The sequence below is a fragment of the Prorops nasuta genome, unplaced genomic scaffold, assembly GCF_024137725.1.
Source record: "Prorops nasuta isolate Cenicafe-Biocafe unplaced genomic scaffold, Cenicafe_Pnas_1.2 PNAS00004, whole genome shotgun sequence".
Classification (NCBI taxonomy): Eukaryota; Metazoa; Arthropoda; class Insecta; order Hymenoptera; family Bethylidae; genus Prorops; species Prorops nasuta.
In genome coordinates, this window is record NW_027116801.1 from 7,573,247 (window position 1) to 7,586,507 (window position 13,261).

Here is a 13,261-nt window from a genome sequence, read left to right on the forward strand (position 1 = left end):
TGAAAAAAGCTTGTCTTCGGTGCACGGTGATGAAATATGCCCGAGGCAATTGGGCCAGAGTGAGTGTGTGTGGGTTAAAGGGGACGGGGTAGTCCGAGAGAGCGCGATCTGACAAAAAGAAAATTATACGAATCTGCCTATGAGCCAAAGTGGGGTTGTCTCTAGTCGTTTAAACGACTTCACGAAGAAAGCATTCGAGGTCGGCCTCTGGCATCAGGTCAATATTTGAGTCGGTCGTGGTAGAGCCACCCCCATCCCCCTCTGTCTCCTTCCCCTTATCACGAAATATGTACAAACGTATACCTGTACATACACGGACAAACTTATCACCGTAGCTATCAGTTCTATACACAACGATAGCCGCTTCGTAAAAGACCATTCGCCATCTTTTCTCCTCGATATTTCCTCGGTTCTTTCAAACACTCCTCTCTCTTCCCCTCTTCACTATAATCTCCACCGAAGCCTCACTCAGAAATCCAATAAAAATCAACCCTTCCGAGATACGACAAAATGGATTTTTTCCTTTATTTCTTTCTTCGTTCCACTTTACCCCCCCCCCCCCCCCTATTCCTTTACCGACACTAGTATGAGGATCCTTTTCCCCGAAGAGAGAGAAAGAGAGAGAGCACAGTCTGCAAAGGCCGATAATTTATTCACGCTGCAGAACGTCGTGGACCGGGCGAGGCGACGTCCAAAGCTGAATTATTATCTTGATTCGCGTTATGACGCAATTTTCTCGAAATAGGATTCACCGGTGCAACAATTCAAGCTGGATTGCAGCTGCAGCGAAGCGAGCCTGGCGTAGTAAAGCCGGCGTCGCGTCGGTATCAAGCAGCTGCAATGTAGTATCATAAATTCGAGCTCTGCTCACGCTGCAACCTCCCCCTCTCCCCCTCCCCTTCTACCCAAGAGACTAACCTACACAAACGCACACCACGTAGGAACACAAACCTACAGCGCTACGTTTAATTACTTGCGAAAGAAGCATCCATATTATTTAGTACCTCGATCCCAGAGCCCAGACGTTTCGACTAATTTCTCCCCATTTTTCCACGAAACTTGCTTCGAGCCTTGCCAGAATTGTTTTGGCAGATTTCGCCTGCGTATATACGAACATGCTTAGCATACTATATATTTGCGTATAGAATTACACACAAGCATATATAAGAAAATAGTTCGGTTTTGATGTTGTGTATCTGCGTGTTAGTTGGTGTACTTGTAGTTAGTCGACTGTTTTGTGAGAGGGGGAAGCTTTGAGAAGGTGGAGGGGAGGGGTGTGTTTAGAAGTGGGAGCGTGCGCGGGTTTGTCAGCTCGTCAGTACAGGCTACAGACTACAGAGTCCACAGGTTGTAGACGCGTAGAGAACGGGCGAGAGGTGGCGTTCTGCTTGGGGGGAGGCCTGCTGGTATAGTAGGAGAGAAGCTGGGAGAGGGAGATGAGCTGATCGTGTAGACTGTACAACGTAGCTTCTACTGCAGATATGTTGCGGTTCAAAACTCATGGAAGCGCGCGGCCTACGGGCAAATGTGATACATCGCCATGCCAAAATCGGACGAAAATTTTGCGACGAGCAGCTCCATTAACGGGGGCGAAGGTGGGTGGAGGACAACAAGGGCCAAGAGCGGAGAGTACAGCAGCTTCGGGCTTGTTCCAGGCCGCATCGATTATTCCCCAAAGCCGATTCCACGCCAGTCAACCACCTCTTCGAAAGCAACGCTGGGAATTTCTCTAATAAGAACATTAAAGTCACATCGCGTTTAAATTGCTTCTCGTTAATGTTACAATCATCTTGCCATTCGTCAATATTACACCATCCACCCTCATTTACAAATATACTCCACATGTCGTTCAATAGATTTCCTATAATTTATTGAATAATTAAACCTACGCATTCATTTGTTTCGTCCGTAGTGTACAATAAGCTGCAACTAAAAGCCCAGTTTTTCATTTAATGCCGTGTAACATTTTTCAATAATAGCCAGGAGTTTTCATTTTGGCTTCATGTAAATTGGAACCATTAGGTATTACTGTTACCAAGTTTATTGTTGGATATTATTGCTCTTCTCGATAAAAACTTTTTTAAAACAAATATTTAGTAACCTAAATTTTTTGGTATTAAAAATAAAAGAAGAGATTTTACAGGAACGATTTTTTTTCCATTTCAGTAACATAACCTGATTCTTCACAAATAAAATAAAAAGTATCTTTAAATGTAGGAGATTATTTATTTTTATTATACGGTTTGATGATAATAATTCGTAACTTTTTTGGAAAAACTCAATATATTCGTACATGAAGTACATAACTCTTTTAATTCCAACGGCTTATAATTGTGTAGAATGTCGGACAAAATACCTCTGAAGAAGAAAGGGGTAGGGCTAGACTATACTTTTCTTGTATGATTTTGCTTTAAGTATATACATATACCTAGGGCTGTGCTAGAAACATCTTATTTTTTAAAGAGAATGTAGTCCCTTTTCTAATTTTCATTCACCTTTTTTCTTTTTGTAAAAAAAATTGTTTCACTTTTACCCTCGAACTATTGCTTCTTGATAACCCTAACTACGCGGAAAATACTATACGTTTCACGCGAAGCCATTAATAAAAAAATTAAGGTGTATAAAAATATGCAGGACAGGTATTTTTAAAATAAGCAATATCATTAAATATCAAATTATATTGAGTAATTCTTTAACAAATAATTTCTCGTTTATTTGTAATAAATCATGATTTCATACGTACGGTAATTACGTAATTAACGAGCGGCAATTTTGAAACTAGCTTCTTTGATATGAGACGAGGTTTTTCGATACTTGGAACGTGTCGTGACGTGCTGGGTCAAGCAGCGAACATGCTGAAAAACACTCTGTTTACAAACACATAAATGACTGCGCCTTACAAATCGCTGTCAACAAAACTCTTCGCCTGAAAGAACGTCCCGCAGCAAAACTCGGCGTCCTTATCGTCATCTCTCGCACATTCTACAATATAATGACAAAAAAACACTTTTCAACAAAATTACATCGCTTTCATTATTGCACAAAATGTTCGCCTTCGTTTCAGTACACTCGCTCCACTGCCAAGTAAGTTATGACAAATTGCAATTAGTTAGCGACAATGGACTTGAATCAAAATGCAAATTTTCATTTACATAAACGAAGCGCTATGTATTGTTATTCGCAATGACAATTCTCATTTAGGTACGCTTGAAAATTGTGATAATTGGCAGTGCATGTTTTCACTGGATTTCCTATTGCAATGGAAAATTTAATATAGGAAAATTTTAAATAGTAAAAGGGGGAGGGGGCTACGGGAATAAACAGGTATCAGTTTGCACAACTATAGGGGTTTCAGTATCGCTCGTTGATCGTTAATTATGACCGTGGATTACAACGATTATTACAATAAAGCTGGTTGGGAAGAATAGACGGGACGTTTTCGCTTGGCGTACTTGCAAATTGAAAATTAATCCTGCTCTTGTTTGTCGCTGGGTTTTAGCCTGGTTATCGGTACTACTGCGTCATTTCCAAGACTATTGCGGCCGGTTTATTATACGAAATTTCGCTGACAAATTCATCCGTTCCGTCAGAATCGAGCCTCTCACGAATCGTACTTAGGTGGAATCGTGCATTACGTCATGCTCATTTCCTGCTGAAGATTTAGCCGACCTAAACAATTTTTAAAGTGACATCTTTCCCGAAGTCGTTTGATGGAAGGATCGACTCTCTTCTTAATTAAATTTTCTAATAAAAATAACTTGACATCTTAAATAAAATTCTATCAGCGCTTGACAATCGAGGATGAAAAATGTCCTTATTTAAAATTTTAACAGAAATTTAATTTTATTGCTACATATAATCGATGGTACCCGGATTTTGACGCTCCTAATTTGTTTTATTGGTGTGACATTTGCTCCAATTCCTTTTATGAATAGTATATATATATATATATATATATATAGATTTAAAAGTTATTTCTTCCATTCGAAGTGTGGATGTGGTTTAATTTAAAAGGAGACGGCTGGTGTATTTGATATTTGATGCATCACGGCTGGTATATCGTCAGATACACCAAGAGGGTATTTAGCAAGTAAAGCGGCCACTCCTGTCTCGCTCATTGATCTTTCAGGAGTAGGGAGCTTTCTAATCAGCCATGAGAGCCATTGACTTTTATCTTTAGCAGCCGGTCAAAGTTTCCCGACGTGACACACTGGCATAGCGACAGCGATGAATATCCATTAGCCATCTGGGCCAGCCACAAAACTTTCCTCGCTCACTCGCAAACTTAAACCTGATTCGAACCGGACAATTTCGTGCCACCAAAGCTCTCGAATCTCCACTCCCATTTGATTATACCCCGTATTGCGAAGCCGCATTGCGCAACTCCTGATGAAATAAAAAAAAGGTACTCATTGCATTCCAGACTAGTCCAATTCGTTCTATTTGCAATACATATCTATGTCTATATTTATATTTGGTTAAATTATAATATTATTCTCCACTGAAGCGTTTATGAAAACTTATTTACAATTATAAAGGTGTTCGCCCATGCTGGAACTGCGAAAAGTGAAGGAGTAAATTAACTGCTATACATTTTTTTATATTTCTTCAAGCATTGCAGGAAAAGTTTGAACATTTTTTTACGTAGTTATGATTGGAGAGATTTAGCGAATTTGTGTCTTGAAGCGTTTTTTTTGCAGATTATTATATAAATTGATTGAAGGTTTGAGAATTGGCGCGGAGAAGGTGCGCGTAAGGGTAGTTGGTTGGTTGCGCGGGGTTGGCTTGGTGAGCGCGTGTATCACCGGTATAGCAGGGTTATGGATGGCCCATGGACACGCTAACCCAGTGACATCTCTAGGTCAAGCCCGTTCTCCCTTCCCTTGCCGACAACGGCATGCTGTATCTATAAATACAGCGATTCCTGCTAACCCTCTTTACACCTATTCGTATTCTCTTCTCTTCAATTTTATCTATTTCTTCTAACCTTTTTCCATCTACCTATTAATTCCGTTTTTAACTTTATTCTTTTTTCTCTTGCACTGTCTCTTTCCAAACTGTTCCAGAGCAGACGCGTGAAAAATTCCATTCCAATTTTATCGTTAACTCTTCCTTAATAAATCTTCCATCTTCTGATCATTTTCTTGGAAAATCCTGGATTGAAAGTCACTGTACTGATCAGAGGTGAGGATGTAAAAATAGTATTTTAAAATGTATAAGGCATTTTATTGAGCCTAGACGCTAAGCTCGTTTCGTCGTCCAATAAAAGTTCAACAGGAAACTATTCGCATAAGTCATAAAAGTATATCAAGCAGTTTGACAATGTGATTTAATCGTTTTATTTTACAAGTAATAGCAATCAGTTATCACCAAATTGAAGAAATAGTGAATGTTATACATTGCAAAAATAATTTGTTTTTACAATTATTTTAAAAGTATGTAAAATCGAATAAATATTACTTAATAGGGAGAATTTGAAGAACAAAATCTCTCATCACTACTGTTCCTATATATAGGTATTTTGCTATATAATTAATGAGGAAAAAGTTAAAGTACGTTCAATTTTAAAACTTTATGATTTGAGATAAGAGATATGTGTGGTATACAAATAAACAAATTCTGTAAAATCCACTTTCCTGAAGCTTTAATTTACATTAATAAAACTAATTGAATAAAATGTATATTATTAATCAGCCGTTATACAAATAATGACAAGACCGGAAACTTAGGTTAGTATAATCAGCTTGCGGTATGGCGACCTGGCTGCTTCCATAAAATCCATCTTTTAAAAGCTAAAAACAACAGAATCAGTTTTTTAATCTGTGCATGTCAGCATAATGATATTAAAGTGAAAATACGTAATAATGCATATATGTATACGGTCAGGGCAGTCTATAAAAAATCTTTTGTCAGTTTCTTTCACTTTTTTGTGTGTATGTATAAGACTACATATTCTCACTTTATTATGATTTTTTTTATATGCACAGGGGAGTACTAAGAATCTCTCTTTACAAAGCGGTTATGTAGTAGTAAATTCGTAACGAATAATTCGTACCTCGACTTTTAGTCTTACCATGCAACGCACATAAGCTAGAGTATTAATACCCAACTCCATATGTAAACGTTGAGGTAGACGAGGATATAGAGGAGGCTGCCGCTGAATTAGACGATCCCGAATAATTGGAATGGCTGGCCCTCTATTGATAGGGTGACTTCCTGGACATTTAATGGTCAGAATTGAAACAATTGATGTAAAGATAAACAAAAGCGTCAAAATTTTCATGGCGAATAACGGTTAGGCTGTCGACGTATCGTTAAAATTCTATAGCCACGTTACTAGTCAGCTAACAAGACACATGCAAAATAGACTTATATTAAGCCGATATAGTAAGCTTTCTTTGATTTCTGATAAAACTCCTATATGAGTGTACGTGTGCACCACAGATGGCTAATAAAATATATATTATCATTATGATGTTTTTAGTTGCTATTTTGCCGTTTCCTTAATCCCTCTTTCGGTTTAACAAATGCGCATTTCATTATTTAACATCTATTTGGCCAGTAACCTTTTTAACAGAGTAGAAAATTCATAATTAAAATATTGTGAAGTTGCAAGTTTATTTCTGTCAAAACATCAATGAAGAATTGTCTTGTGGAGATTAAAATAACAGTATAATTCCTCGGTTCGCAAACTGTTAATCATTATGAAGGACTGATAGAATAATAATCAAGAAAACTTGTTTTAAATACATAATTTTTTTATCGTATAAAGGGTGTCTAGTTAACTCATATTAAAGCGATAAATTCAAATATAGTAGGAATCATTTTAAGATGATAAATCTTATATCAAATTTCATTTTTTTGGACTAAAAATTTATTATAAATTAAAAATTATTATATTTGAGTCTTCTTATTGATAGAATTATCTCGTCACCTATTTCTTTAGGTCAGACATCACTTGGTCAAGTTACGGATTAATAGGAAGTATCGAATTTTAGGAATTTCTAATCTTTAGTAACTATTTAAATTAGAGCTATAGTTAAAATATGGTATAAGAATTTTATTCTGAAAATTATTAGCTTTATAAGAATTTATAAGTTTAGCATGAATTAGTTGAATAGAGCTTGTATATTTTAAGTAGTCAAACATAAAAATATTTTTTTATATAATTTGTTAAATAATTTTAGTAGGAGTTTTTTATAGTCTCGTGTAAGTAATGTTTATTTACTGATGTTCATGATTTATGTTAATTGGAGTATTTGACCTTACAAATAATTAAGAAAACTATGATTATGGACCTAGTGTAGACTATAATAAATAAAATCAATAAATAATTTTTTCTTATTTTTTATTGTTTTCTATTACTAAAAAGGGAGCTATTTTTTATACTACCAATTGAAAAAGTTTAACATTTCATGAACGCGTTTATTAAAATAAAATAATTGTAGTTTGTATTAGGGTCCATGATCGTTCTTTTTCTAATAATTGTTTGTTTCTCTTTTAGACGTTTCAGTAAGTTGCGATTATACACATCAAAACATAAAAGTGATTTCCACGAGGCTGCAAAAGCTCCCTATAAAAATGATATGCGCAAATATTGTTTTCTTTTAATATTGATTTATCAATTCAATAAAAATGATTAAAAGTTCTACGACCGAGAATGTATAACAATGTGTAATATCCTTTTAAATAACATTGTTTTTCCAAATATTGATGCTTTAAACGCTCTTTATATATTGATATAATTTATCTCATTAAATATAGGTATACAGTGATAAAATGTACATACACCTAAAGGATGGAAAGATAAAGTATAATAATAGTAATTAATTCTAAAGAATGCTTTATCAATCTATGAACAGACAATTTTCAGAAATTTTAATAAATTATATTACACAATTCCTTATAGCATATAAAGATACACTTTTTTTATTATATGACATAGCATATAAAGAACTAAAATATATACATGGAATAATTAAGACTCCAAAAGTACCTTGCAATGATTTATATGATGAAAGATTATTTAATAAAATCTATGAAAGTGCCTATAAAACACACACACATTGCATACTCACAGATAAAGAATAAACAGTAAAAATTTATTCAGAGTATTATTTTACCAATCAGTTGATAACACATTTTTAGACATTTTAATAAATCTTTTTACACATTTCTCTTCAAATAATCCTTTAACTGGCAGCGTCAAGGTTTAGTCAAAGTGCAAAAGCATAGATGTTTGATGCTAGGGCTGTTAAGAGTTTAAAATTACATTTCTTAAATTGCATTTCTCTATAGCACATAAAAATGTACTTTTTTAAAATACTAATACAAATAGTCGCAACGTGAAATTAATATGCCTGCTGAATCATCATTCGACACAGCCCCTGATAGACCATCTATTCCAAACTACCAAAAATAAACAGAAAAAAAAATTATGATATTTTAATAGAGGATAAATCAAATATAGAAGCATGTAAAAGTAAGTTTAGCTTACAATCTTGAAAGTCCTTAACAGGCAACGTCCAAAAGGCGTCTGCCAGACTTCACTGTCATCATCAATATCGTCATCGATTTCATTTTCGTCATCATCTTCAATAAGAAAATTCAATGCATCATTCCGAACATTTGAACCTTCGGTTAAAGGAACACACTTTTTTAGTATCCAAGATTCATCAGTAAGGGATGGTAAGCAGGACCCAAGTAATATAAAGATCGTTAGTAGTCTCATATTTAATAATAAAAAGTGACATATAGTCGATAGATTGCTTAATTATTATACACTGTTATTTATTTAAGGTTTAGAATATAAGTACTTATATAAAATATTTCCTTATTGAGCTTGTGGAGTTGCTTTTATAATATTGTAAATACAATGCAACTGTAGAAAATAATGGTCACCTGACTAATAAAAATGTAGTGCATATATATAAAGTAATTTTAACGACTATTCAAGCGATAGCGGTCATTTTTAAATTTAATTATAAAACCTGTTTCTCATGAAAAATATATAGACAGGTAAAAATAATATTTGTCTAAATCTCTAAGAAAATATTTAAATGATGGACGATATACATAAAAAGTAGTAATTGTAATTTTCTTGTAATATATTGTATATATATTTCATAATATTTATTTTTTTTATATGCACAAAATACCTTATAAAAATAAATTCTATACATACTACGCAGTCCACACTTTTTTGAAAAACGAAAGTATTAATTACTTTCTATGCATACCATTCACATTATTTGTTACACATTTTTATTTAATTATATTAATATATATATATATATTCCCTTAGAGAGAGAAAGAGAGAGAGATAGGGAGCAATTAGCAAGATACTTTTCTTTAATTCCGATGCAAATATTGGCAATGTGGAAATACCGTGGAAAAAAAATCATCTTCTGGTACATCATACCATGCAGTTTCTGTAGTAATCTAAAACAAAATATGTTAATAAAAAATATGAATATTAAAAATTAGATTTTGGATATATTAATAGATACTTGAGAAAATTGAAAGTTTATAAAGTAGGTAAATGCTTACTCCCATAACAATCCTTAGAAGACAACGTCCAAAAGACCATTCAAAAAGATCACCCTCTGACACTACATCAGTGTCACTGGAGTCAGTGCTGTCGTCACTTTCCACGATATTATTATTCACTAAATTATCTAGAGCATTCGAATTTTCCCCTACTAAAGGTGTATCTCGTAAATGCCCCATATTATCAGCAAAAGCTGGCAAGGAAAACCCTAAAAATATAATAAGACTAAGTAACTTCATATTTAATAATAAAACATAATAAATAAAGTCGATAGGGTGTTTAACTATATGCCTCTACGACTAATCCAAATGTGTTAAAACGAATGTATTTATATGAAATGATTCGATATCGGGCCTATACACTTGCTTTTATAATGTTGTACACGAAACTGCAGTGAATAAAAGGCAGCTGACTAGTTAGAATATATATTTTTGTGCTTACATAGTGTTAACGACTATTCAAGCGATAGCTATCCTTTTTAATTTCAACTATTGAAGCATTTTCTCATGAAAACCGGACATATTAACATTTTTGTATCCCCTATAAAAATATTTTATTTGCATTGCATTTATTAATAATCGAATAATATTTATTCTAACTGACATAATGTATATTAGAAGCTTTTTTTTCAATAAAAATAACAAATGTATTGTGGTATTGACTATCAATTAAGTGGTTTTAAAATAAAAGAAAAGGTTTAAAGTACAGCTTACCTATATACAGTTTGGTATTGTTTAAATAACAGTTCATAATCACATACACATCTCTATTATGCATTAGCTGCCAGAAAAGCGTAGTGTTAAAATCAGTATTTTTGCCAGATTGAATATAGTTTTGTATAATATTTTACGGATGAATATGTTCTTATAAGAGTATTATACGGAAATTGTTATATAAATCAATTTTACCAATTTAGACTGAAAATGAATAATTGCTTTACCCTTTCCTAGAAGTATAGAGCAACTATAATAGCATCTCAAACAGTAACGATTTGGCTCTTTCTGATTTCGAATTTTATACCATTTTAGAATGCTAAATTTAAAATTGACCGATTCACTATGACGGGCGTTAATCATAAAAATAAATTCCGCTCTTTTCCAAACCTAATTATATTTTTTTCTTCATTTAAAAATAGTTTCTTTTCTTAAAGCATTTATTTTTTTGATTACTATATTATTAATTTATTTTTGAATTATTATTTAATAATTTATCATAGATATATATTATAGATAAAGGTAACAATATAATTTTATATTTATTTATAATAACTCACAAAATATGTTTCATAACATACCTTACAAACGATTTTGAAAGTAAGTTGAAAGTTTATATGTATAATTATATATATAAATGTTAATCTTTAGAACTCTATATTTAACATTAGCGAGCATTAAGGAATAAAAATACTGCGCATAGTTAAAATCTTAAAGAAAATAAATAAGATACTTTTGATCCACAATTTATTTTCCAGATGCATTGTAAAACAGTTAATAATTATAATCATTCTATCAAGTAGCTGCAATGAGTATCAGATAATAATGTCCGACGTTTGCCAACCGATAATATATTCAATGGATAAATTCTCTACCCCTTACAATATGTAGCGGAATAAAATGATACAATACTATTTACAATTTCAATTTTAATAAATGTACTTACGATTATGGTATATCATAAAACATCGTAAATTTGTTTGAATACCAAACAATTCACGCGGATCATCGTCAATTATTACATTCCCATCGAACAGCCCCTCGTGTCATGGGTACTTGTCAGAAAATGGATCCGAAAAAGGAAGTTTTTCGTTCCTAGCTTTACGATTAAAAGCTCTGATTAAAAGAAATGCGAGAAGTGTGTAAAGTTTCATAATGATCAAATTTTATATAATTACATAATATCTCTGTATACTGCTATATACCTATAATTTTTTAATTGACTGAAATGCCAGAGAGTTTCAAATTGCATTCAGGATAACCTATTTATGTATTTAAACGTGTATATATAAATTAAAATACGAATATTGAAACATGGGTTTTTTCAAGTCTCATGAGATATACTTAATATTATTTTTACACACAAATGCATAATATTTGTCTAAAATTTAGTTTGTCTTCTAAAATATTGGAAGGCAATAATAGTAAAGTTTTCTCTATAGACCTTATGATCATATGTGCAGAGTTCGGTAAGGATATTTGCTCTATAGGGAGAAAATTCAATAACTCGTTATTACTGTAATATTATATATGTACAATCTTAGAATATTATATTACAATTATTTATCATACAGATAATTAATTTATTATACTTCATAAGTTAATGTTTTTCCGAAAATTCTCAATAGAGACGGAAAAAGTACAAACATTTGTGTATTTCTTTTTTCATTTAGCTCTTATTTAAAAGATATTATTATTTGAATTTCTTAATCCTCCATTGTTGTATTGGTTCAGTTCACTGTGGAACCAATATAAATACGAAGGTTTAAAAAATTTGAAACTATACTAATTTTTCAAATAAGCGTTAATTCAATAAAATGTTTAAGGGTTTTTAATGTAGAATGTTTTGACATTTGTAGCAAGGATTTTAGGATCGACATCGACTTATGAAATACGCTGTTTAATTAAATATCTCCTAATATATACTCTAATAATTATATTGTATTATATTATAATACTATGATGTTATAGTAATAACAACTTGTGGAACTTTCTCCCCACGGAACTTATATTCCCACCCAATCCTAATTAGATTTTCTATGATACATGTCTGTACCGTATGAGCCACTCTGCCGAAGTCAGGCTATAAATGATAATATTTAAAATCTATTTAAACCATTCATGAAATTAGATAAATAAATTATTATTTAAATAGTCAAACCAGATTATAACCATGTACTTAAATTTCATTTTTCATAATATATCGATCACCTTGATCAGTTTATCTTGCAATCCAAATCCTGAAAAAACTGTCAGTTATGGACAATATAATAATTGTTTTTCATCTTCCTTCACATAACATGCATCTGCCCTCAGTATTAGAATCAAAATTGTTATTCTCAACATTGGCGTCAAGCAAAATTTGCTATATCCTTATCAAGCATATCTCTTGACTGTTGAGTATAGTACAAAACAATTGTATTTTTCCAGACTATTTTGATTTTTTCAGTCGATATAAAATAGAAATATACTCTTTTACCCTGATAAACTTTAATCTTTTCCAAATAATAAAACTTTTGTCACTAAAACTTTATCTCGAACACAATTTTCCTCGTGTACCATGTAATGTTCTTTAATAAATAAAAGAAATCGCATTTTAAACTGAAACCTGTAAGTACAGAATAAAATGAATTTATTTATAGCTCATTTAACAACTGTAACGTCGGAAATTTAAAACCAAAATATGCAATTTAAATTATGGAAATGTGTTATCTAATATTGTTATTCTTAGTCTGAAATTAGGCATTTTCTAGTGTTATTACATTCACAAATCAAACCATATAACCGCACCAAATGAAAGACAAACTTTCTATATCTAGAATTGGCAAGGTTGAAGCATATAACATGTCACGTTTCACCTATGAAGAAAATTGGTATAAATAAGTCTTTCTAATGAGAAAAATGTATATGATATTTAATTTTTGTAACTTTCTAAAGAAAATATCACGTACCCTTTGTACCAGCCTTATTACACATCTTTGGTTACCCGTAGAAGTTA

General features: G+C 32.2%; 1 protein-coding gene and 2 long non-coding RNA genes across 4 annotated transcripts in view; 1 reads left to right on the plus strand and 2 right to left on the minus strand.

Moving 5' to 3' along the window:
• Positions 1-13,261, plus strand: part of LOC136772670 (acetylcholinesterase-like) — a 105,151-nt gene that overhangs the window by 14,407 nt on the left and 77,483 nt on the right. The gene's annotated exons all lie outside the window — the stretch shown is intronic.
• Positions 5,628-6,317, minus strand: LOC136772959 (uncharacterized). Its single transcript, XR_010822534.1, has 2 exons — positions 6,056-6,317; positions 5,628-5,792 (listed from the first exon to the last, which is right to left on the minus strand). It is a non-coding gene; the product is annotated as an uncharacterized lncRNA (long non-coding RNA).
• LOC136772637 (uncharacterized) lies at positions 7,918-9,916 on the minus strand. The gene is made up of 3 exons (XR_010822502.1): positions 9,550-9,916; positions 8,498-9,441; positions 7,918-8,409 (listed from the first exon to the last, which is right to left on the minus strand). It is a non-coding gene; the product is annotated as an uncharacterized lncRNA (long non-coding RNA).